Here is a 26,910-nt window from a genome sequence, read left to right on the forward strand (position 1 = left end):
AACTTAGTTTATACATGAACTATCAAATACAGATTCTCCAGAGAGAGTTTCGGGTCGTGAAGTCAAAGGTCAAGTGAAAATGTTAAAATTGTTCTTTTTTCTCCATATCTCACAAATGGTTCAAGGTATCTTCATGGAACTTAGTACATATGCATGCACTGACTGGCAGTGATTATCTAGGGAATGTAGGGGTCATGGCTTAAAGGACAGGGGGTCAAAGGTCAAGGTCAACTCCTCAAAATTTCACGACTTCCCTCTTATCTATGCAATGCCTGCAGGATTTTTATTGAAACTTAGTGTATGCACGTATTGCCCCATAGAGATTCTCTTGGAAGTTTTTTCTGCCTTAAGGTCAAAGGTCAAAAGGTCAAAGGTCAAGTGAAAGTGCTAAACTTCATTACTTCCTTAAATTTATGAAAGGGTAAAAAGTCAAGTAAAAATCCTCAAATCCCAAAATACCTGCACTCGTGACAATATAGCCATTCATCCAATTAAACCTAGTTCAAGGAAAGTGAACATTCAACACATCTATGACAAACCTGTCATTTTAATATTTTGCCAATTATGTGAAACTGTCATCACACGTTGTTAAGACATTGTACTACAGACCTATTAGGAGAACCATGCATTATGGCGGAGGCATACCAGTCGCCATAGCAACATTTCTAGTTGTTGTTTTTGTTGGTTTTAAATTTTCAATGAGACTGCAGAACTATTCTGAAAATATGATACAGTCACGAAGTGTGTCATTCCCCACATGCCTTGTACTAAAGCTCATCTCAAGAGATAGTTCCCCGTGCAGGTTTCAAAATCTGTATCAATTTCATTTTAGGTTATTCAGCCTTGCTGCAAGTAATATCAATCAATTCTTTACAAGGAAAGATGTTAGATTTTGATAAATAAAAGGCATCCTTGTTATGTGCATATGTGGATGTGTGTGTGTGTGTGTGTGTTTTCCCTTTTTGATGCATATTAAACAAATTTAGACTGCAGGTAATTAATTATAGGCCAGACAAGTGCCACCACCTTAATGCAGCCAGTCGCAACATTTGAAAGCTGAGTTTGTACATTTTTAAGCATTTTGTTTGCTAATAACATGCACAATGTCAGATGCCATACTACTGAAATCTACTGCAGTTATCATTTTCCACTAGACTGCACATTGACCCATTTTGACATTTGCTTGTTTCTTGTTCATCCATTATCCTAGATTGCTCCTTTGTGAAAGTGGTGGACAGCAAGCTTCCCAAGAAAGTCACCAGTAAGTTGGACAGACAGCGTCTTAAGAAGGCTATGACCATTCCCGTCGTTGAGCTTGACCCAGAATGAACTCTGTCTTCCAGATCCTGGGATAGGATTCACTTTCTTGCCACTTGCGAGGAAACAAATTTATTTGCAAGACAGTCAGAGCGGATAAAAATGGCTCACAGTGGAAGTGGAAACTGAGCATTACAACATGCAGCTGCACTCCCGATGCCCAGCATGGCATGAGATGAAACCTTGATCATTTTCACAGTTACCATAAAAAGTATTGGGAAATTTCATTAAAATTGTGCAGTTGCATCAGTACAGGTGACTCGCTATAATGAAGTCCACAGGACCGATAGTCTTCTTTCATTACATGGAAATATCATTAGAGCTAAACAAGCCATAGCTATAACATAGTTGTACATTATCAAGATAATATGTACCGGTAAATAATCATTTGGGTTCCTGAATTTTTATTTCTTTGAAATGAAATTTGTTTTAATCATGTTCGTTATAATAGGAGTGCACTGGAGTCCATCAATTTTTCTGCCCATTTTGATGCAAAATATGAGTGTTCTCAGTAGTTGTTTTTTCCCACTGTGCAGTAGTAATGCCTCTGAATCAGAGAGTGCCCCAGGCATTATATTTTAAGTTATCCATCCATTTGTCTGTCTGTCAGCCCATATGCTCCAGTTCTTGCCAGCACATTTTTGTGCTTTATGTGCTTGCTATTTCATGGTACAAGTCGACTAAGATTGATGAAATTATAAACAAGCCAAAAATTGCCTCCTTTGATACAAATGCAATGTGTTTTGAATACACCATGGGAAATTTCTAATTTTGCATCTTTAAAAGAGATTATACTCTGTCTCATTCAGTCACTTTTTTCTTGATAAAAATTTAACCACACAACAGAGTGAAATCAGCCTTGCATCAAAAGGGCACTTTTGAGGGGTCAGTCTAGCTCAATGTTACACTGTATATAATTATGCTAATTATATATTTTTTTCTTTTTTTTATGAGTGTAATATGATTCAGATTTGTAAGTCAATTTTGCAAGTGGTTAAATTTACTATGCAGAACTACATCAATGTAATGAGAAAGAAATAGTATTCATTTTCAGGGAAAACATTAGTGATTGTCCACCTTAAATATAATTATGCACTTGTATTTCGGGAAGCAGAATTTGTAAATTGAAAACACCTTGTCAAAAAGACTAGGTAAGGCAAAATAATTGTTGAGAATACAGCGTGAAATAAGGCATTGCTAGAAGGATGGAAATGCCTGTCAAAAGTAGCTGCTTGAAGTATTTACGTAGCGCAAGTTAATATGAAGAAATAGCCTAACATAGTCCTATTGTAATAGTCAGGTTTGGAGAAGAATCAAGTCTCTTTACAAAAATATGGTATTGAAGTCTTGAGCCTTTACAGTCAAAATGAATGTTAAGCCAAGAGGGCTTTGATGTGAAAGACAGCTCATCGATAATCGGTGAGAATGGTGTGCGGAGGGACTTGGTTAGCCAATAGTTCTTTAGTTTGGTAGATGTATGTATGACATGTTTATCTGGCTATTAGCTCTTTATGTGCCATGGTGGAAACCTCCAATGTGTCACATTATTCTGAGACACCAACGTATTCATGCATTGAGAAAACATTCGGTTTTTCAAACCTATATTACTTTTACAGGTTTCTGTTAAATTGTAGACGAAGTGAGCAAAGTTGAAGAGAGAAAATGCCAAGCTTTGCATTAATGTAAATTTTATGTCAAATCTATACACTGTAATTTCTTTTCTTTTGGAAGCCCAGTGGCTACATTACTGTCAATGTATGACTTGTGCACACAAAGCAGTGACATCAACTTAGAATTTGTTCGCAAGTCCACTAGGAAACACTGCCTGTTAGTCAATCACCACATAAAATGCAAGCTATAGACGAGAGGAACGGAATCATGAGGAACGCTTTCATTGCACTGTGGCATTCGCCGATTTATTGATCGGTTTGGGCAGGTTTGTGCGTTTGAGCAGAATATGCGAAGTTGGCACGGTGTCGACTGAGTTGGTCGTGCGAACGTGGCACGTAAAGAGTTAAGGATGTTACTCTTTGACATTAAATTGTCAAACATGACATCAGGGTGACTATGAAGATTGCTTGTGTTGGTATGTGTCTGCGTAGGTGCAGAATATATGGACGGAATATTTATTTTTGTGTGATTTCCATAGTATTATAATGAAATTTTGATAGAAAGTTTACAAAATAAGAAGTGTGCGTGTGTATCTTTAAGATGGAATTTCAACATAAAATGTTCCTTGGGACTGGAAATAATAGCAATGTGAAACAGGTACTCAATATGGTATGCCATTTATGTAGAAAAATTTGTTTTTTTATGTTTATACATATACATATTTATCTTCTGTATAAATATGTTTAACAGGGCGTGACACTAGTGCTTGCCCTTTTGCCAGGGGTGGGTAAGATTTTATGTGTAACAAGTGAAAAAAAAAATGGAAAAATTTACCAGTAGCTATTGGGCAATTAAAGTAGAATTCTGATTGAAAAATAGGGGAAAATAACACTCACACACACACACACACACACACACACATTCTTGCATATTGACAGTTCTTTATTACTGAGGCGAAGCTTGTGTGATTGCTACCAAATCTAGGAAGCAACAGACACGCAGTGCTACTGTACATGAGTACATGAGTAAGGAGTGGGAACATTTCATAAAAGATGCTAGGATGGCAACTCTTGCTAGAACGACAACTCCCAATAGCAACAGCCAATCAGGAAGCTGGATTCTTGTCATTACCATGACAATTGCCATTCCAGTAAGAGTTGTATCATATCAACTTTTTTTATGAAATGGGGCCCTGGGCTTTTGATGGACTGCAGCAGCATCGGGTAGGCCTACTGGTCATCTCAATACTAAAGCCAGTGCAAGAGCAGTGAGCCGAGAGAACATGAATTGCCCACTTGAGATTGAGATACAAACATATCAGGGTGGTGCCATTCAAGTGCACAGGAACCTGTGTATAATGTGTGTGCAATGCAATCGCATGGTGACTTGTCAAATATTGCCCACACAACGATTGGTAAACTGTTTTTTTTTCTTCAAATGTTACTGATAGGAAAACATGAAATTGATCATAATGGATGTTGATTTTGACATCTAATAAATGGTAATCAAATGCTATTTCATGCGTCAACTTACATTTTTGTCATCTTCCCCTTCTTCTCTGCCTCCTCCCCTTCCTCGTTGCACTGATGGTTGAATCACATTTCTTTTAGATAATTGCAGTATGATCAATTGACAAAAAAACAAAACCTTGCACCAGGATTATCAAATGACTTCGTAATCAAAATAAAATCAGGGCTCCTTCCTCTTCAGCCTTTCCCTTTAATCCTTTCTATGCCAATGACTCAATAAAATACACAGAGACATTTTAAAAAAATCATGTTGATGCCCACCCATCTGCTCAACTCCACTTTGTCGCAAAAATATTTAAATTCACAATGAGTCATAACTCTTACTACCCCCAGATTCAAGATAACAAATTTTAAATGCTATGTGAGTAATAATAAACAATAATTTGTATTGTTGAAAGGACTGGCCTCGACTAGCCTGCACACTATTGCCTGTTCTTTTTTACTTACCAACAGTGTTCTTTAACTATTGACTAGAGTATTTGACTATATGGACAATGTTTATTATGTTATTGCTTGGTGAATAGATTTCATTTCTTTTCATTTCATAAAGGCCTTAGTGGTTGAATAATATAGTTGATATTTTTAGTTATGAGTATGATAAATTACAGTGTATAAAAAAAAACCAACAATATACACACACACACACATACATACCTGAGGGAGACACAAAGAAGTGGCTAATCATAATTGATTGTAGAAATGGAAATTGCACGATTTGGACATGCTCATTATACGTGACATGCAGCTAGTGCCAAGATAAAAGCACATGAAAATTTTTGCTTCCTATGGATCCCATGTAAAACTGAATAATATTTTGTTTTTGTTTCACATGAGATTCACTTCCCCTCCCCCCCAAAAAACCAACGACAGCAACAAACAAGCAAACTAAAAGATGAAAACAAATTAATCGTAACTTGTCAAGATTCACAGAGAGGGCGCTCTTGCAATTGTTTACAACTGCTCGGGCGCGTCGTTGATGCTTCGTTTTTTACCAAGCTAAAGTACATTGTATTATGTGCGCGTATGTGTTTTAACAGGCAATAAGAACGATACGCTTGCTCGCTCGCTCGCGGCGGTCGTAAAATGTAGCTGCGTGTCGTATATTTTTGATACCGCCGAGCCTACGCTCCGCACTGCGCCGCATGTCGTATAATGTGTGTTATGCAGACTTTCTCGAGACCAAATTATTACACAACAAAACTTCACACTGCACTGTGTACGGACGTCTGGCCGTGCAGCTAGCTACCACCAGCAGACAGGTAACAGAGAGGGAAGGACTGCCCCAAATTAACCGTGAGTGTTAGCTGACAGAGTAGGAGAAGTTTAATTCTTATGGCTTTAATGCCCTGTTAGAGTTTGTGTTTCCACAAACAGGATGTAAATTTCCAACATAGGCAACAGTGGTCATTCTATGTTCAGCAACATATAAACAGTCTAATCTTGCGTGCTGTCTGATCTGTGAGTGTGAGTGTGAGTTGATGTAAATGTACACTACAGTAACTGGTGCTGTGGTAGTAAGCTGCTCTTTCCAGCAGTCATGTGAACGTGAATCGTGTATGAGCCACAGTTCGTCGGTATCAAGAACGAAATGTGCCAAGGGCAAGGCCAGGGGGAACGAAAGCCGCGATAGATAGCTTAGCTAGTTATGCGGTATGATGAAGGTCCAACATAACCCAGTGCAGTAGAGTGGGCAGTGCATCATGATGTCTTGGGTTGAGCTGAGTTGTGCAAAAACTGATACACGGTATGGTAGGTGTTCAACCCACCGACCGCGCATTATAATGGCATTGCGCGTACAGAAAGAAAATGTACGCATGGGACTACGCGCAACGGTGTTCGATTCTTCACTGGCTGGCTACGCTACAGAGTAAAATGTGGCGAAAACAACTACTAGGGTATTCCCTCTAAATTACCGAAATTTAGCAAAATCGAATAAGGTTTATCGTGTAACTACATATAACTAGGCCTACCTTTGCTGACTCGTTGTTAGATGTAGAGTATCCTTCCGTAATAAATTTGACGATTTTGACCGCAAAATTGTCACCGCCGCTTGTACGATCGTGCACACACGTTACACATACGCATGACATAAACATTTTGTCGCCCGCTACGACCGTACGAGTTGATGCAGAAACGAGAAATGAATGTGAAAAAACAAACCGACTCATCTAATTTATTTCAATTACGATGAAAAGTTTCCTAATGAAAATCAAGTCAAATTCATCAAACAGTCCTTCAAAAGTAATATCGAAGGATTCAAAATACAGTATTCATCGCATAATCGGGCATCTGATAATCGGGATCCTCGCTTAAATGATATACGCTTCCCAGAAACATTTCCAACGCACGTTATTTTCACTGGATAATCGGGCGGGGACCTCTGATAAACGGGACAATTTTTCTTCAAGCGATCTTTGATTTTGTTAATATTTTACACAAAAAATCTACCAAAATACCACAACAATATTTCAAAGATTCCGTATCAGTTGTCCTTTACAACAAACTTACAAAGCAAGCTTCGGATTGGTGTGTTTTGACCTCCGTCCATCCAGTACATGTACATGCATAGCCGCGAAAGCGCCGTGTATAAGTATCCATGCCATTGCAAAGCACATGCCTTCGCGAACATTCTTCTCCCCTACATAAGCAAAGCCATGTGCTCGCTTGCAATTCCTACTCGACTCACATCCAATAAAAAACATGCCTCGCTCATACAGCCCAGGCTGTGTGCGTTGTTTAATCTCAGTCATACACTCTGAGGGCAAAGTCCATTGTTATCGCGCGCCTTCGTATCTTGTTATCTACTGTCTTTGGTTTCAACTTTCAATACCGCTGTACACTGTGATCTGTGTGTACGTCACAATCTTCCTCAGTTGTGACTGGGCAAAAGTTACATGATTGAAATGAGGGCTATGAACAGTTACGTATTCAGTGAAATGGGGGAGAGAGTGGGAGGGAGAGCGTGAAAGATGAGAAGGGTTCAATTTATGTGCGAATACGTAACGTTTTATGAATCTAGACTATGAGCTGACATTGATTACGTGTACACGCGTGTTTAACAGAAGAATCGAACCCGGTTGCGATTACTCTACATCATTGCGAGAATGCAGGGAGAGCTGGAGGGTCGCGCCGAGGGGTAGCGTGTTGTGTATTCATGTACATGTACAGTACGTCAGTATGCATGTGTGTGTATGTGTGTGTGTGTGTGTGCACTACATGTACATGTCGTATGCCGTTAGTGTATGGTGAGTACTCATCGCGAAATCGGGCACCTCGCTTAAAGGGGCTGTTTTTGCTACTCCCAACCTGTCCCGATTATGCGATGAATACTGTATATTCAAATATTATTGGGGAAAAAATGACGGCTAGAAAAAAAACATCGGCCTGTCGAAAAAAACGCATTTAAGTGCCCTTTATACGTATTGTCAGGGTGGTTGGTTGAAATGAGCAGGGCAACTGAGTGCGGAAAAAATGACACCCCACGCGTTCGAAGCCGCCATCTAAGAGCGCGTACCTCAGATCGCATTTTCAGTGCGCGCTTGTGAATCCGGAGTATTTTCTCCACACGTGAGTAAAATTTCAGGCAAATTGTGAGATTTTTCACGTTTCTATTGATAGCAAAACGTTAGGTGTCCGGTATTATGAACACCCAACCATACTTTTAGTGTAGGCTGATACAGAAACGAGAGTAATTGCGAATGTCATTGTCAGTAAAATATTTTATCAATATCATGTTTAACGTTAGTTATGTTGGGTTACTTCTTCGATCATGATCATGTCCATCATGCTTGGGAATTCTGTTTCTATGTCCTGCCGGCCTACCTAATGGACTACGGTAGACATCTAGAGCGAGGTCTACATGCTTTGCTTTAAATAAAATCCAACATTTATGCATCATTGGAAAATAAATCTGCACTTAAAATTGTCTAGAGTTTTAGAGGATTGTCACTGAATTCATATCAAATGTCATGCCTGATGTTTGCTTTTTAGGATATTGTTTGGAATCTGGAATAAAAAGAGAGAAAACTGTCCTTGAATATGTCTAAAAATATGTATAGGGGGCCTAGAACGGCTATACTAATTCCGTCCCGTGGGAATTCGATATCGCGATAATGGCTTGCTATCGCTAAGCCAAGGCTACTATGCGTGTGTTATGCGCTCTGAGATACGAATCTTCTGCTACCAGCTCGTTCGCTAGCGCAGCGCTGCAGCCCTGCGAGAATCCGAGCCGCAGGATGTGTCCCGTTCGTGTTGCCACTGCTTTGGCCGCGCTCAACTCCGGGGGCTACAGAGCCGTGAGTTGCGTGAGCCGCTGAATTCTTTGTCCCTTGCCAGTTTGCCGTGCCAGTTTGCCGTGCCACTCTACTAGCACATACTGACAGAAAAGTCCGATTTGTCACCTCCTTGTGGTGCTCCCTGGTTGACACTAACGACAAACGGTGAAGCTACTGGTGATATAACAGTGATAGACTTAACGAGTCAGCAGTTTTGCCAGTAGTGGATAGCTCAAGATGGTATGCAGACAGCCTCAAAACGGACGGACCTCACGGAATACGACCACAGAACGGACATTGACAAAGATTTACGAATACACGAACATTGGTGTTATAAATGCTGGAACCATACGGGGGAAGACAGAAGAAATACAGTAGGTGACCTCATGCAGGAACGACAACTGAGGTGGTGGGCATAGCCGAGACAAGACTACAGGGGCAGGGAAGAAAGATAGTCCATGACAACTATGAGTTGATCTACTCAGGCAGTGAAAGAGACACAAAACACGGTGTTGGGCTCTTCTTCTACCCAGACTTCGCTGTGCACATACACGTAGAGAAGGTTCATTATATCAGTAACCGCATTATTGCATCAATTCTCAACATTGACAATTATAGGGTCTCATACATCCAAGCATATCCCCACATCAAGGATGGCCACGGGAAGAAAAAGATGAGTTCTATGAACGACTGCAAGACACACTTGACATTATACCCATTGACAGTGAAATTATTGTCATGTGTGACTTGAATGGACACGTTGGCTCCAGGCCAGTAGAAGGCGTCATTGGAAACTTTGGCGTAGGCACGAGAAATGAGGAAGGGGAGATGCTAATAGACTTCTGTGTAAGAAATAACCTCTCGGTAATGAACACTTATTTTAAGCACCAGGAGAGCCATCAGTATACATGGTACAGGTACAATTCTCGGATTGGGCAGTACGACCTGAAAACACAAATAGATTTCATTTTGTCCACCAGAAAGTCTGTCATCAAGGATGTCAAAGCCATTCCATCGGTATCCCTTGACTCAGACCATAGGCTCGTTAAAGGCAAAATGAAGATACACCTTCCAGAGAAGGAGATGTCAAAGGTACGAAAATAGGTAAAGACTGAAAATCTTAAGACATCACTACCGGAAATTCAACTCAAGCTAACAGAGGTAAGAGATACAATCAGAGGAGAGGACATTGAAGAACACTAGGGGAAATTTAAGCACTGCTTGCACGAGATCAAAGAGAAGATAGTAGGAGTAGCAACTTTTGGCAATCGCAAGAAGATGAAATTGGGCTGGTGGACAGAGGGTGTGAAGGCGGAAGTTGACAAGAAGAAGAAACTCTTCAGAATTTGGCTGAAAAACAGAACAGCAGAGAACAGAGAAGCTTTTAAATGTAAAACAGAGAAATCATGTCAACCAAGTAAAAAAGTGGGCTCGGAAGGGAATGTGGACAAGGATAGGAAAAGACCTACACCAAGATGTCAAGGGAACCAAAAAGCTATTGTACAGCATGTCAAAGGCTTACAAGACCAGGAGTGATGGTAGGTCTAAGAATACCACTGTGAAAGATAAATCAGGCATAATTATAACTTTACAAAAGAATGTGGCGAATAGATGGGCTGAATATTTTCAGGAACTACTAAATGTAAATGATGAGGAGAATCAGCAAAGGAGGAACTGTAGGGAATCCATTCCACCTGCGCCTGCTGCTTCAGACCAAGAAGACCTAATATGCATGGAGGAAATTGAAGCTGTACTGAAGCTCACAAAAAACAACAAGGCTCTAGGGCCAGACATGATCCCGATTGAAACAGTCAAGGCAGGTGGTCAGCCACTTAAAGACATGCTACTGGAACTTTTCAACCGCTCATGGGTCAGTGGCACCGTGCCAGAGGAATGGAACCAATCTCTAATCTGTCCAATATTTAAAAACAAGGGGGATCCTTTGGACTGCAAAAATTACAGGGGGATATCACTGATGAGCCGTGTTGGAAAGCTGTATGAAAGGATATTAGAGAGAAGACTGAGGAAGAAAGTAGAAGACATTCCTAATTCACCTTTTTCCTCCATAAAAACACAAATAATTGTAATCCAAATGTATTTTGCCATATATAACAGGTGACAAAATCATTTTTAATGCGAGAATGTTTTTGATTTCGAATGGATTTCAGGTGGCAGATTAACAAACGCGATGATGTACAATGCATCCTACATTAAAGTGTGTGTATAACACATGCGCTAATAATACATGGCGCGCTATGGGCGGCGAACTAATTCAGTGCCCATCATTAGTTCGTCAACCCGAGAGTGCATAGGAAATACATGCAAGTGGTGACTATAAGGTAATTGACGTTACATGTAAAACCTATGCTTTAGCCTGTGGTTGATTTTGGCAAGGGAGGTCAAACCTTGGTATTGGTTCTTAAAAGCAGATAGATAAGGGTCTAGACCTTGTGGTTCAGTCGAATGTGTATGCAGCCAGATGGCACAAGTTTCCTGCAGACACCTACCTTATCTGTGCTATCAACTCCTATTTAGCACTTATGAACCTATACCGGTACTGAAAAAGCGTACTCAATACACCTGAGATTTACTTCTACTTTGGTACTCGACAGGATCCGTCACTCTGAATGTAGTGTCGACAGCTCTGCTTTGACAATCTTCGTATCAATACTCGCTTGCCCGCTCGCACAGCCTATACCTTTTTTTGGAAGAGCCTACCAGTACCAGACCAAACCATTACTTGCACAGGTCTCTCCTTTTAATAATGCTCGAGGAAGAGGTGAAACATCTCCAGCTCCGCTAGAGGGCAGGAGCAATTTTTAGCAGCACATAGCATTTTATATGTGCCTTCATAGCAAACGTTTTGAAATACATGTGTACACTGTACATGCATGACTGCACCTCGCACCACACCAGTACGCTGATACACCACGAGGTGGCCTGTACTTTATTGAAAGAAGAAGAAGAAGAAGAAGAAGAAGAAGAAGAAGAAGAAGAAGTTGTAAATAATGTATGTCAATATCGATAACAGAAACAGACAGCTACACTGTAGATTAAATTCATGAATATATAGGTCTGAGTAACAAATATGACATAATAAATTCAAAATCGTGTTGTCGCTCCAGAAGGTGATTGCGTGGATCTCAAGTTGTAGGCCTTACATCATGTCAGTAAAACATAGAATTGTGTGTATAACTGTGTATAGTTACCTCCAAAACAGCTACAAAACTTGAATATTTCTATATTCTAACAAATTTTATGTTTTACTGACATGAAATTGATTGCTTGGACTTCAGGATGGTGTAATATTCCATGGTATAGCCAGCCCTCCCGCTGTGTCCATGGAGCAAAATTTTAATTTATAACAGCAAAGCGGGGGTTGCAAAGCGCACGTCCATCGCTGCATTGATTCAAAATTATGGACATTTTTGTATTCTTGTGTATCTCTACCTACCGGTAATTATTCTGGTTTGTGGCATTATATAGAACCAAACACTTTTGTGACCCTGGAAAATCTTCCACCCTCACTGAAGAGTCAGAAGAGATATAATAGGATCACTACTTACATTGCGACTTTGACAAATGCAACTCACTCAACACGCAGGATACCTATATCAGCTAATTGAGTGGTTTGCATCCATGGTCAAGAGTGACCAGCCAATGTGTAGGTCAGCGCATCCCTCTTTGCGGCATGGGAGTGTTTTGATTTGCGGCATGAGGCAATGGTGATATGCACGATAAGAGGCTAGCTTATAACAGCGCTTTAAGCCGATTGCACGCGTGCAGTGAATGCATGTCCAATATGCCATCTGGCACAAACCGGAACATGTGCCCTCTATTGTACCATTGTTAGCGGCCTCCCAAGAAGTCTCATGAAATCGTTCATTTTGTTAATTGCAGCGTTCACAAGCAAGAGACGCCTCTTACTCTCCCCCATCAACTCAAACTGACCTCCAAAACAGTAAAGAGGCATATATCTAGGTATGTCCATTAGACCGACTAGTACCTTGCAAACTTACCGGCTTGAGAGACTTCTTATAGAATTACCAGTTTTTCGGCTAAAGAGCGTTGAGTGTGCTTAGTCCCACTATAGAACAAAAGTGGGAGTAACTTGCATGTTAAATTGGAAGTGAGAGTATTCTTGCAGCGGATTGGGTAATTTCATCAACAAATTAAACTGCCCCTGCCACAAATACAAGTGTAGGTATCCTGCAGCAAACAGGAATAATTACCCTGTTTTTGTTTTTTTTTACCAAGCATGTTTTGACCGGCAAGATTATGTAATTTGATGCAGGAGAAAACGAATAATATTATAAACTATATGTGAGTTTGGAGATAATTTAGTGTCTATTTAGATTATTATGCGACATGGGCTTTGTTATGTAGTAGTGGTAGAGTATTCAGTTTTGGTTTACAAGCTCTTTCAGTGTTGTGGCAATCTACATTGTGTTTTTATTACTTATCAGGTTTCAGGCTGAGTAGAGTACCATGCAGAGACTGATGGATGCAGCTATAATAAATGCACTAATGTATGATAAACATAACATTCATTTCCATTGTGCTATCTGAGTAGCATTTGCAAATTCTGCTTGTTTCCATACCCTGTATATCTCTAATCCAAGGAAATGACGTCTTCATGTTAATTGATAAAGGAGCCAATTGCAAACAAGTTTTCCAGTTCAACTTAATAAATCATCTAAGCAAAGTTACAACAATGTAAATTCTTGCCTTTATGTCACAATTGCCTACAAAATGTAGTTTGAGGATGGCAAGCATGGAATTATTAAAATACCTCTTCAACTTAGCAAATATCAATAAAGCCTATTCAACTTCTGCATTTCTTGAGTAATTTTTCTCAATTGCAATATTAGCAAAAACAAACAAACAAACAAAACAATCAAAATGGATTGTTTGTTATGAATTTGACTGCTTATTAAAGACGTTTATGTTCATGTGGTAGATGTCCCACACACAGACCATCTGTTGACAACTTTCCTTTTTGTCTATCATTTAAAAGCTGGCCATGAATGTTGCCTTTGTACTGATGACATCAGTGCTTATTATAGCAGTAACTTCCTATGGGAAACATGTTTCCTCACAATGCATTAAGTTCCCATGAAAGGACATGGCACCCATGAATTCTAATACAATTCAGTTTCTGTGTAACATGTACCATTTTACGTGTACATTGTACATTTGCTCGTATCTCATCAATCAGGATTTGATCTTCAATTATTAAGATTTGTGAAATTGTAGTTTAAGAGGTATTTTATTTAAAAGTTACCTTTTAAGCGACTGAGCTGATGTCAAAATGATCTTTTGAATCATATGTGTGATGCAATACTGTAGGTAGCAGATTAAAGTCTAATGTGTAGTTAATCTGATTTAAACCAAAGTAAATATAGAATTGTTTGCTCAGACCCATTGTTTGAAAACGTTGAGGAATTACGTACTCCATGGAGATCATGGAGATTGCTGAAAACAGCAGCCAGCAAATGTTGGATCAGTCATGTAGTCATATGGGCAAATGAAATCTTGGTTGTGTATATCTCATGTGTAATGTTCAAACCTGTGCGCATGCTGTGAGGTTAAGCTTGATGACAAACTGCTACAACTGTACGCTATCTCCCTGCGCTGTGTGGCCTTACTTTGTGAGTGACAAATGTTTACTCATTCCTTGCCGGTGGTCATCTGGCAGGAAGTCTAGAGACGCTGAGGGGCAACGGGGATAGTGCAGTGCACCCTTTCTCATACCAGCCCACCCCCTTCCCCACTACCCTTCCACCACCCTACAGGAAAAATATCAGAAGAGTCTACAAAGTGTGACATTTTACTGTTATGTAAACATTAGAATTGAAAGAAAGAGAATTTGCAGTTTAGATGTACATCCGCCCGTAAATTACTAAAACAGTTTCAAGTATGTATGGATTTCAAGTTTTACCCGTCATGAAATAATGATATTGATCACAGTTTGTGAATAACAACAGGTGATGATGTCATGGCTTCACAAAACTCTTTTTTGCGTGCATTAATATCATCTAAAGATTTTTTTTTTTTTGGACATCGCTATCGCATATCTAAAAAATGAGCATGAAGTGTATGTAACATGTATTTTAGCATTACAGGCTGGATATTGTTCTTGAGTTTTAATGATTCAACAATGATGAAATGACTGTAAGAAGAGATCATTGTTGCTGGATTGTAGACAAAAAAAAAAGACGAAAAGTTGAGAATTTGATGCAGGAATATTTATAAATACATACCGTCAACCTCGCTTACCTCGACATCGGATTAGCCGAATATCACTTATGTACCTCGGGGGCAAAACGAAAGTCCCGATTGTTCCTATGGAGTTTCCATGTATTAAAACTTGCGTAGCTCGAAAAAACTAACTCGAAGTTCGGTTACCTCGAAGGGAAATCTAATGTCCCGATCTTAATTAACTTATTATTTTTTCCCAGCATGTTGCTCGAATCGAAATTGCAAACATCACTCAGCATTTCCGATTCAGCACGCGTGGACAGCGTAGACATGTCACAAATCTTTTCACACTCGATTGTAAATATTCTGAGACCAGAACAATCATGCGCCCAAAGAAATACCTGGTACACAGCTGACAAGGAAAATCCCCAACACCTAGTACCTACACACGTACACGGTATGCACACGTCCTGTGCCAATGGAGTGCTTATGATAGCACTACGCTCTGTCCCGTCATCTTCTTTTCTTTAACCACTGTGTTCTGATTTGCGATCGTGATAGGTATACCGTGCGCGTAGATTTCTTAACCTTCGTGGCGCATGTGCTGAGGTGTTGACACTTATATCTTTAGCATTAATCATGGTCCACTGTCCAAACATCAATCTCCTGCATAGTGCATTTGTAAACTTTTTTCCTTTCACGAAGTTTGTTTCATTAATTCTCCCCCGAGAACGCAAGCACTGAATACTTTTTTTTTCTGCAATGTGATTGTGAAAATAGTGTGTATGATCTGGAAGTATAGGCCCAGCATAGTAAAGAATAGAATAGACAGGGCTCCACACTAACTTTTATTTTAGGTGGCCCGATTGGGCCACCAATATCATTGATTTTCATTTTTTGGTGGTCGAAAGTAAAATCTGGTGGCACGAAAAAAAAAATCAAGAAAAACATAAGAAAAACTAAATCGGTCCCACTAAACATACAAAAATAAATATTAAGCATTATTGAAGTGATCCAAATACCCATGTCTAAAACAAATGAATAGAAAATTCAATCATCTTACCATTATTCTGAGTTCTAAGATTTAGCAAATATAGGCTTAGAGATTATTATAAAAGTTCATGCCTATTTAGGTGGTCAAAACTTAAGTTTGAAATGAGAAAGTTGAAGCATTTGCAGACATTTGTAAACATTCGACATTTGTTTTAGCATTGCAAAGAGCCAAAAGTTACCGTTATTCATTTCTTATTGTAAAAGCAATCATCCAACATTTACTAGTATTTTAGCACCTCGAGGAGACGAATATTACTGTTAATCATTTTCAAATGTAAAAGCAAACAACCGATATTCATTTTAGCATCTTATGGAGCTGAATGTTATCCTTATATTCATTTCCGAATGTGAAAGCAAACATCCGCTATTTATTTTAGCATTTAACCATTTTCTTCAGTCCCGACTAATTCGAGGTATGCGAGGTTGACTGTATATCTGAGGAATTGTGAGACAGATGGCCATCTCTCATTTGCCTGTGAATGTGATTCTGACAGATATTAGTGGTGGTGGTGGTGGTAGGGGGAGATTAAACTTTAAAGAGTGTATTGAACTTTTTAAATCTTTGTTCCATTGTAATAGAATAAGTTTACACCATTTTGTCATTTCACTTCATTTGGATTATAGGCAAAGTCAACCACAGCATGGAGTGTAATGGCCCTTGTAAGTGTGCTTCTGCGTACTAATGTGCCACATTGATATCTTTTTTTCTCACAGATCGCTAGACTGTCAAAATCATGTACTGTAAAAGTGGTTTCTTTCGCGTACAGAAACTTTCGCGGTTTCAATCGGTGCCGACTTTTTCGCGTGTGTTTAAATTCACGGTCGGTAGGCCTAATGATAGTGTTGTAACAAGCCATGAGTTCAAAACATTTTCGCGTGATGTTAAATTCGCGGTTCAACCTCAAAGCGCGAAAAGCGTGCAAATAAAACCACCGCGAAAGAAACCACTTTTACAGTACAAAGTAGGATTGAGGTCAATACTGGCTATCTGAAACTACTGTGACTATGTTAACAGCCAGATTAAAGACATTCAAGGACAATTCACATAGCAACCTGTATGAATGTAACTTTTGTTTCACTGATGAGGAATGTATGAAACTTCTGATAATGCATGTGTGACCAATAGCTGCCAATAATACTATATACTGTATATTATCTGAGGATGAAATTGGATGATGTTCAGGACTCCCCCCCCCCCCCCCCCCAAAAAAAAAAAGAAAAAAAAAGGACCTTTTGCTGTGGGTTATTAACATATCTGTTTTCCAGAAAATGTTTTGAAACACACCATGTTTTCTTTCTGAATCTAGCAATTAGATAACCTTCCAACAATATCAGGTGTTAGAAACCAGCAAGAAGAAAACATCTTTGCCCCCTTTCCAACAAACCTGTACTTTGATACTGAAAGCCCTGAAGATGATGGCTGTGTTTGCCTATGACTTATGAGTAGAATTTCTTATGCATTAATAAAAGAAAAAAGAGAGAAGATAATTGAGTTTAGTATTTTATCAGAAAGATTAATACATGACATAGTGAATATGTGACACTCATACTGACAACAGCAAAATTTTATCATGGAATCATTAATTAAAGATTTTTGCACTTATGTGGTAGGCTCGTTTCTAAATGAAAATAGAAACAGATTAATGTTTTCCAGCTGTAGGCTTGTTTTAGCTGTTTGCATAATGAACATTTTGTGTTGATTATTGAAGGTTAAGATAAACAGTTAGGAGGGCAATGGCGTCCAGGGCTGCACACCAACCCATTTTTCTACTGGTCGGACTTTTCTGTTGGACCAGTTGGTGCCCTTTTTTTCCAGCTTTTACCGGTCCTTTCATGAAAAAGTTACTGGTCCGACAGTGATCTTTACTTGTCAGGGGCCGTCGGACCTGAACCAGTGTGCAGCATTGCCAAAACCCAAATATAAATGTGGATTGAGTTAAAGCTGTTTAGTCAAACACATTAAGTGAAAGTTTGAGGAAAATGGGACAATCCGTTATAAAGTTAGGAATGTTAAAGTTTGGGTACATCCTTTACTGTACAAGGAGCCTACTACACTGTATGATGTAATTATGGACAGACAATATAAAGAAAATATTCAGGAGATGTCCCACAAAGTTTAATTTTTAATGAAAAGTACACATTCCATTGACTTGTTACTAACATAATATGTAACTTTGATGGGAAATCAAGATCACTATGACAGGTTCAAAAAGTCTTGGAGCTTAAAGGGGAGGGCTAGCAACTGATCAGTGGGAATCAGTGGAAATGCTGGGAGATGATTGTTGCAATCCTTATGGGATTCATTCAAGAGTTCATTGTATATCTATTGTTGTATGAAAATGATTTGCTTCAGAACGGTCTGATATTCAAGTAATGTGCAGATTAATGCTCCGTCACTGACCAGGGACGCTAACCTGGAAGCATTAAACTGCACATTACTTGAATATGAGACCATTCTGAAGCAAATCATTTTCACACAACAATAGATATACAATGAACTCTTGAATGAATCCCATAAGGATTGCAACAATCATCTCCCAGCATTTCCACTGATTCTCACTGATCAGTTACTAGCCTTCCCCTTAAATAGTAATAATAATAATTGAAATGGGATGGGAACACATTTATACACTTGGGAAAGAGGGAACATGGTGGGTAAAAAAATCTTGTCCAAGGACGTAGGCACTGGGCGGGAATTGAACTCGGGTCCCCAATTGAGAGTGGGGAGTCTTTTCCACTATGCTACAGAGCCAGTAGTACCTACATGTTGTACCGTTAGTCATTCAGAAAGTTTTGAGTAATGTGGCTTGAATCAAGAACTTGAGCACAGATTTTATTTGCATACAATCCACACAGTCCAAAAGGGCACCAGGGTTGACATGTTGGTTTACCTTCGTTACTGCCATTGTGGCTACCCGACTAATCTAAGTACAGTAGTGTTCTAGCCTCCTTCATAAGAAGGTACAGGATGTGTTGATGTGATCCCTGGCCTTAATGCACATGGTTTAAATTTGTGGAGTGCAAGGACCCCAGGTTGTGCTGAGTGGACTACATTGTGAGTTTGGTTTCCTCCTTTCAAGATTGATTTTTAGTAAAAGATTTACATGACCAATAAAGAAGCATGCAATCACTAACTGCCTACACTGTATATTACTAATGAGACTGAACTCATGTGCTGCATCAAACAAAATTCAAAGTTAACACACAAAAAAAAGAAAATAAAATAAAAAGATAGTAACTTGGACCTGATGTGATATTGGCTAGGAATAAGGGTTTGTCGATGGAAGTAAATACAAAATCTGATGAGACGTCTGTCAATTTAAGTGGATGTAATTAGATGATCTATTTGTAATTCTAGCCCAAGTGAAAGTACATAATGTGCAGGAAAGGTAAAGATTTTCTGAAATTGAATAGAATAATGTACGAGCTGAAATTTTCGTGATGGTTTTATTTTCGCGAATTTCGCGAATCTCCTTTGAACCGAGAAAATAACAACACGCGAAAATAACAACACGCAAATAACTAAGTTCAGTTGGACCCTTGCAACCGCGAAATTAACAACACGCGAAAATGTCCTCCAAGTAGCAATTCGCGAAAATATCTGTACGCGAAAATTTCAGCTCGTACAGTAGAAGAGGAGAGGATGTGATGAGATGGTAGCTTCCAGTCCACTCCATAGCTGTTACCAGGGGACCATTTCATAAAGCCGATTGTCATTATTGCCAAGGTTTAGTTACCAAAATTGTAACTGCACCAGCGACCCCAACCCGTACCGAGTTGGGGTCGCATGGCAGCCCTAATAATGCTATCGAAGAATCGCCTGATATGGCTTAGCATTTTGGTGACCAGAGACCAAAATACAGGGTTTTACACTGAAAATCATAGCTGTACTGTTAGATAAGATACTTACAATCAAAGCCACCGTAATCAATTTACAATACGATCTGTGTTAAGAGCCCAGTGAAAGATTTTATCTGAGGGTATAGTCTTTCCGCACTCCGTATCGTAGTACAACTTACACAGCGCGTGCGCCAACAGCCTTGCTGTCGATCTGGTATGGATAAAACGTGGCATATATTATAATGCACAATGTATGCGTGTGGAAAAAAAAAAAGGACGGCTTGCTGAGAACTGAAATGAATATTCATTCGCGCATGCGCAGATCATTTTATTTACGTGACATGTTCAAAATGGCGATTCGCATCTTGCGGAGATGGTCTCAAAGATGATGACGATTAATTTTGTTTTCGGAGGTAATGGTGAGTGATACATAGTTGCCTGTAATATTCAACAATGTGGTATTACAACATGTGGCTTTTCATTGCGAATCCAATGTGTTGTTTTGAACATGAGTTGTTTACTGAATTGCATACATCGCAGTGCACTTGATTACCTCACTAAATTGCATACAAGTCTTCGGGGCGATGTTACTGATCAGAGCGCCCGTGCTGGGGTACCAAAGTTGCAACTAATTTCCACACCATGTTTAAGTCTTGAAAGTAAAGTTGACCTTATTCGAGTAGAAGCTTGAGCATCAAATTCCAAAACGAGATCCACAAGTTGAAAGCTGCGTAAAATGTGAAACATTCTTTAATTTGTGTCACGCATAGCTAATGAAGCTCAGATGGTAATGAAGTTAATTAAAGAGGACCTGTGCTTCTAATAGCTGTGCCTCTACTGGTATACCAGTATCTACCAGCATATCCTACCCATCTGGAGGATTTCTGTTTGAGAACATGATACACCCCTCCTCATCTGTGTAGTGTGTTGAACCGCAACTCGAAGACATAGAAGATGTTGGGGTTTTGTGGAAGAAGGTAATCCTGGTGAGTCTTTATGACAAGATTTATATCTTTCACACATTCCATTTTTTTTTTTTGCGAGAAGGGAATTATACAACTGAGCAACATTGCAACAAGAGTTGCTATCATAGCAATTCTCTATAAAATGGAGCCTAGATTTGTTGAAATGTTACAAATCCTTCTTGGTTTGTGGTTACTTTTAGTGAGGATGTTTTTATCCTTTTGGGTAAACGTACAGTCAAGTAGAAGCTGTTCAGCTACCCTAAAAGTGGCAATTTTTGCACAAGTAATTTTTCGGACGTGGAAGGGAAAGATGAATTTTGTGCATTTTTTATTTCATTGAATCAAAATATGAAATAGCATTACTTGTAAAAGGCACACAATTTGTGCTTTCATTTTCGCGCTTGTTTCATGTCTCACAAATTGAGCGAAAATATCCACTTTTACAGTATGTTCCACTGTAAATTGTTGTATGAATACAATTGTATGTACGTTGTATGTGGCCTCCTTACCCCCTCCTACCAGCACGACTGCCACCATTCTTGAATTCTCATTTTTTTTTGTGGTACATACATGTGTAGCTCCTACGCAGTCTCGCCGCCCCCCCCCCACAACTACCATCATTCGTGAATTCTCATTTTATATGTTGTACTGGGGTTCATACATGTTTTAATGTATGCACTCCACCCCACCCCCCCCCCTCCCCCCACTACAACTACCACCATTCTTGAATTTTATGTTGTATAAGTTGGTCCTACATGTATGTGGTCCCTCCCCCCCCCCCCCAGCCACCTAGTACCACCATTCATGAATTCTCATTTTATGTTGTACCTGCATACATGTATGCGATCTTCCCCCCCCCCCCACCATGACTACCACCATTCTTGAATTCTCAGAACTTTGTTCAATGAGCAAGTGATTCTTAATGCTTTGCACTCTCAAGATTGTAATGTAAGTCTTTACCTGAAAAGAATGTGCACTCATGAGGTGTCATCACTATCAGTCCCAGAGGTTATACAAACTTTCACCAAGGAGGTACCCCCTTGTTTTCACTAGCTGTCCTTTTCCATTGTACTGGCAGTGAACGCAGTAGCCTAACAGAGTTTACGTATGGGTACTGCACATTACTGTTTCTTGACACATTGGATGTAATGATATAGTATTCCTCTGTTTTCTATCCATTGTAATTGTAGAATGTAAGAGCATTTGATACACAGTTATTACAGCAGCTTCTCTGCTTTAGGAGACCTTTTATGTTTTCCAAGTCGTTCAGCTGTAGGCAAACATACACCTTTGTAGGCCCTACATTATAAGTGAATGGGCTGCCAACTTGTAGCCTTGGTGTGCAGTGGAGGAAGGAGTGAAATGCGGATTTAGCGGTATCTACGTAGAAGACAAAAACTGAGTTTCAAAGGGTCTCAGTCCTGATGGGCGTTATGCAGCGTTGGGGGAATGTGCATGCATTCTTATATCACATATCCAAGGTACACAGTACTGAGGTGTATAGTGTACATGTGTCACACTCTAGAACTGTTAGTATGAGTATTTAATTTTGGTGCAATAGGCCTACAAAGTATTGTGTCATTGGCAAGAAGTTGTATGAGTTCTTCTTGGAGAATATGCATTTTGTGCCTTCGCAATGCTTGCTATGATTTTTTTTCACCCTGCAACAATGTGTAATGAAGTTTAGCAGTTAATGACTTTTAACCTTGTTAAAGAGGGGCCATGTTGACTTGTGTTAAAACCATATTGTTTAAATCAACTCGATTGCAGTCCATGATACAGTATAGGAAATAAGACAACAGAGACTCCAACTCTCCCGTTTTCGATGGGAGATCTCCCGCCGAAAGTCCATTCTTGCAAAATCTCCCGTTCTCCCGCTTGAGATTTGATTTCTCCCGCCCTGGCTCTGTGTCTCCCAGTCAGATGTCAGAAAGCGTGTACTCCCATTCACTCTCAAAATAACCGCTCAATTTCATGATTTCATTCAGAATCAGCAAATGGTATCTAATCCAGGGTGATGTGAAAATAAATAAAAACTCCAAACGTGACTTTGTCATCTAGGAGATTGTCAGGTGTTGCATTTTCATAAACTTATTTCTTCTTCAAATGTGGAGCATGAAAGCTTATTGACTCTGCATCTTGATGTTAAATTTCTACAGTTTACAGAGAGAAGTATTGGTTTCTTCCAGTTTATCTACCAGGGATGATAGTTTGATGTACACTGTGTAGTTGAGGTCAAAGTACACAAATCACTAACCCAGGAAGTGTGGGTGGAGTTAGAAAAAACACTACCATAGATGCTCCTGTTAGAATTTTTCATCATGCATTGGGCCTGTGAGATTACCAACAATGTGGTATCTGGTATGCATGTTTTTGTTTTCACTTGGGATTTTTTTTTTTTTTTAATGCCAGTTTCGTTCTATTGTGATTTCTGTTTCTTGATTTTTAGATTTTTATCTTTTTGTTGTCATCTTGATCACATAAATTTGTTATTGGACATGAATTTTGTCAAAAAGTTGTAAGACATACTTAATCCGGAAAAAGAAAAATAGGTACTGACATTTAGTGAAGTAGATAGAATGACAGAAATACATAATGTATGAAGGTCTGAGCAATTTGGATTAATATAGGAAAAATGATGACAGAACTTAAACATGTGCGGCAGAAAGAAATGATAAATAAATAGAAAAAGATTTGTTTGTCTCTTTTGAATTTAATATATATCAAAGAATATGCAGAAGTAAATGTCTTCCAGTCATCTTGCAGTGATATTGTATGAAGCCTGTTCCGTGTAGACCACCTCTCTCTCTCTCTCTGTCTGTTGTCTGTTGTCTGTGTGTAATCTCTCTCTCTCTCTCTGTTATTAAATGCTTTGAAATGTTACAATGCTGTGCTCAAGAGGGCTATGACCATGAACAGTACAATTTGTAAAAGATGAAATATTAAAAAACTTCCACATGATTGAAAGGGAATTTTGCAAAATGAAGGTATACATGTATATGCCCAGAGGAACATCCATAGTCCAATATTTCAGGGAATTTCAGTGGGGAATTCCCTGACTGAATGTGATTTCATGTTAAGCTCAGGTGGGATAAAATTTGACAGTTTTGTGTAACATTTTGCAAATAACAGGATTTGTAAGAATGCAGCTAATTTTGTTTGCTGCTTTCACTATATCCACATTTCTCTTTGGGTTTTGGTATCCTTAACCAATGCTCAGTTTTCAGACAAGTCGATCATTTTTCTACTATCCTATCAATATCTATACTACCATACAGAGAAAGTTTTTATGAATGACAAGGCAGTGTAATTATAGAGTGCAAATTACCTGTGTGTGATGCATCACACTAGAACCATGCACACATGACCTGCTGTACATACTGGTAGCTGAAGAAAAAGGAAAGCCAATACATGGATGGCCATGAAAACATGAGTGTCATAGACCGATGATTTATTGCTGTACATTGGCAGTCATCCAGTACAACTATGTTTGCATAATACACATCCAATTTAATCATCCGATTGCACTTCTTTATAGTACAGGGTATGTTGTCATGTTTTGTTTCATTTATTTCTTGGGGGATGGGGCAAGGGAGAGAAGGTATTGATGGGGTTAAAGGACACTTGGGAAGCTGTAAAAATACTCTTGGTTTTTTTTTTCAGAAATACAGATACAGATGCTTGGATCTCCTACAAAACATGTAATGATTACGATCTGCAATGTATTACTGCTTAATTTAAAGGTGTAATTATGCTCATGCTCAGACTTGTATATTCATGTATATTTCTTGCTATTCATTTTTTCTTTGTTGTAGTTGTTTTTTGTGACCTTGGTATTGTATTTGCTAAGTATTATCTGGTGAAGTAGGAACAGGAAGTACTCTCATTAAGAAAAAATGGGCGAGAGGAGAGGGTTTAAAGAGCAGATTTTTTTGAATTATTATTATTTTTTTAACAGTCAGGGTATCCGACTGTACTCGTGTGTATGGGTAACTTTTTGTAAACTGACCCATGCTTTTCCACAGTGTTTACTCATAGAGTGTTCTCTGCCCTCTGACTTGCAGTCATGATAGTGTGCTAGAGTATTTATATGATCTGAAGTCATGGATCATAAATCTGTTTAAAAAAATATTGTGACACCACAAAGGATGATTGTTTAGGAAAAAATGGAAAGAATTCTAAAAACATGGTAAGTGTATTGTTGTTATAACTTCATATTGAGTACACCATAACTAGAGCATGGCAACAGTGAGCATGTTTTAAATGCAAACTTGTACTTGTATGTTTTCTCTTTTAAGTTTATTTCACTTACATTACATACAATGTAGTACTGTGACCCAATAGCTGGGATAGATATGCTGTGCCTATGGTTTCATACACACATACAATATACTGGAAACAGTTGGCATCAATCTTCGTATACTTTGATGACTACCAGTAAGGCCAAGTAAAAAAAGAAACCAGTTTCTCGTCCTCGCGCGCATCGATTTTGGCCGCCGCATCGATTTTTTTACTATTTACTATTTTCAAAATGGCGCTGAAAATACCAAGAAATTCATAATTCTCGTCCCAGCCCGCTCCCCGCCCGCATCGATTTTCAGTTGCCGCATCGACTTTTTTTATATTTACTATTTTTTCGGCCGCCGAAAAAAAAAAAATCGACAATTCACCTACCTACCAATCGTGATGTCTCATTTCTAATTACGCCTTACGCGTCCTCTACTTAGCTGTAGCTTCTGTAGTGCGTATGTAATAACGCATGCATTTCACACTGCGAGCTCGGCAAGACGGAATGACCCACAAAGCAGTCGAACTGTAGTTGGATGGGCACGGGCGCCCGCGGGCGGGCCTGGGCTAGTTGTGATGTACAGCGCACTTGGTACGTCGTGAACGCGATGGCGGCAACGTTTTTGCGATTAATCGCTGATATTCCACGCATATTTCGCGCATTGTTCGTATTTTTCCCCGTTTCTCATATTTCAAGCGGATGAATTGTACTGTACAAATGCTTGTGAGGATTGTATCGAGTTTGTATACATTTTCATGTCATTGTGACTATGTGCATGTGTGTGCAGTGTCGGAAGGTTACGGTGCCGGTGCAGTGGCCGTGCCGCACCGTATTGGCAAAGTGTGCGTGTCTATAAAGCTGTCAAGGGTCGGTCACCGGTACCATCCCCTGGTCTGTCAGCATGAACACATTCGAATGTGTAGAAGCCCGTACACTCTGCTCTGTAACGTTGCATCTGACGGCGATGTATTATTCTATTTTGAAGAGAAAATGAATGCGTTTTTCCAGCAAATGTAGAATTATCAAATGGGTGTATCTACAAAATATATAACTTTTCCACGGATTCTGGTTTGTCTCGTACTTCTGCGGGATACTTTTCTTTACGATGTAAATTCACGAACACGGCCGTGAGTCGTATCATCTGTAGTGTGCTATACAACATTCATCATCCAAATGATGAGTGATTATCAAATGTCTTTTTAGAACATGAAGAAACATCTTTAAATGTTTAATGCTATAATGCCATATCAGTATCATTTTGACATCCATGTGCAATTGTACAAGCCAGTTTCCCGTTGAATATGCTACAATTAAACTGTGAAGAAATGCAGATACATACCAGCTGTGTGGACACAAAAAGTTAGTCACAAACACCAATGATGAATAAAGCAGTGTTTTGAATATCATGGAATTTATTTCAGTCGTACATTCTTTGTTGAAAGACATGTTTTATACCTGTTTCATTTAATAGCACAATACATCAGAATTGCAAGTACACTGGTATCAGAAATGCCATTACAACACTAAATACCAGTATTAAGATGGTCGTTTTCCCTTGACATCTGTAGTGGAAAGAAAAAGCAAATGTATTTCTGCATGCATGAAGTTTCATTTCAAGTATGGTACATAATCTACTTGTTTGAAAATGCACAGAGTGCAGGCAAGACATACACTTGGGACATGGTCTCTCATAACACAGCTACCAGAGTGATATTTCATTTCATAAATTGGATATATAGAAATAGTATAAAGCCCTCTCTCGTTACCTTTCTCAGAATTACCGGACCGAGAAACACATATTACTTTCATTTTGACAATCCTCGAAAAAATAG

General features: G+C 39.1%; 1 protein-coding gene across 1 annotated transcript in view; it reads left to right on the forward strand.

The window, feature by feature from the left end:
- Window positions 1–5,700: 5,700 nt before the first annotated feature.
- The window catches only part of LOC139714184 (steroid hormone receptor ERR1-like), a 47,466-nt gene continuing 26,256 nt past the window's right edge, over window positions 5,701–26,910 (forward strand). The window contains exon 1 of the mRNA XM_071625901.1: window positions 5,701–5,750. The gene's annotated coding sequence lies outside the window, so the exon portion shown is untranslated. The remainder of the gene's footprint in view (window positions 5,751–26,910) is intronic.

This window comes from Diadema antillarum, unplaced genomic scaffold (genome assembly GCF_040938485.1).
Source record: "Diadema antillarum isolate AM-2024a unplaced genomic scaffold, OU_Dant_1.0 seq00002186_RagTag, whole genome shotgun sequence".
NCBI classification, from domain to species: domain Eukaryota; kingdom Metazoa; phylum Echinodermata; class Echinoidea; order Diadematoida; family Diadematidae; genus Diadema; species Diadema antillarum.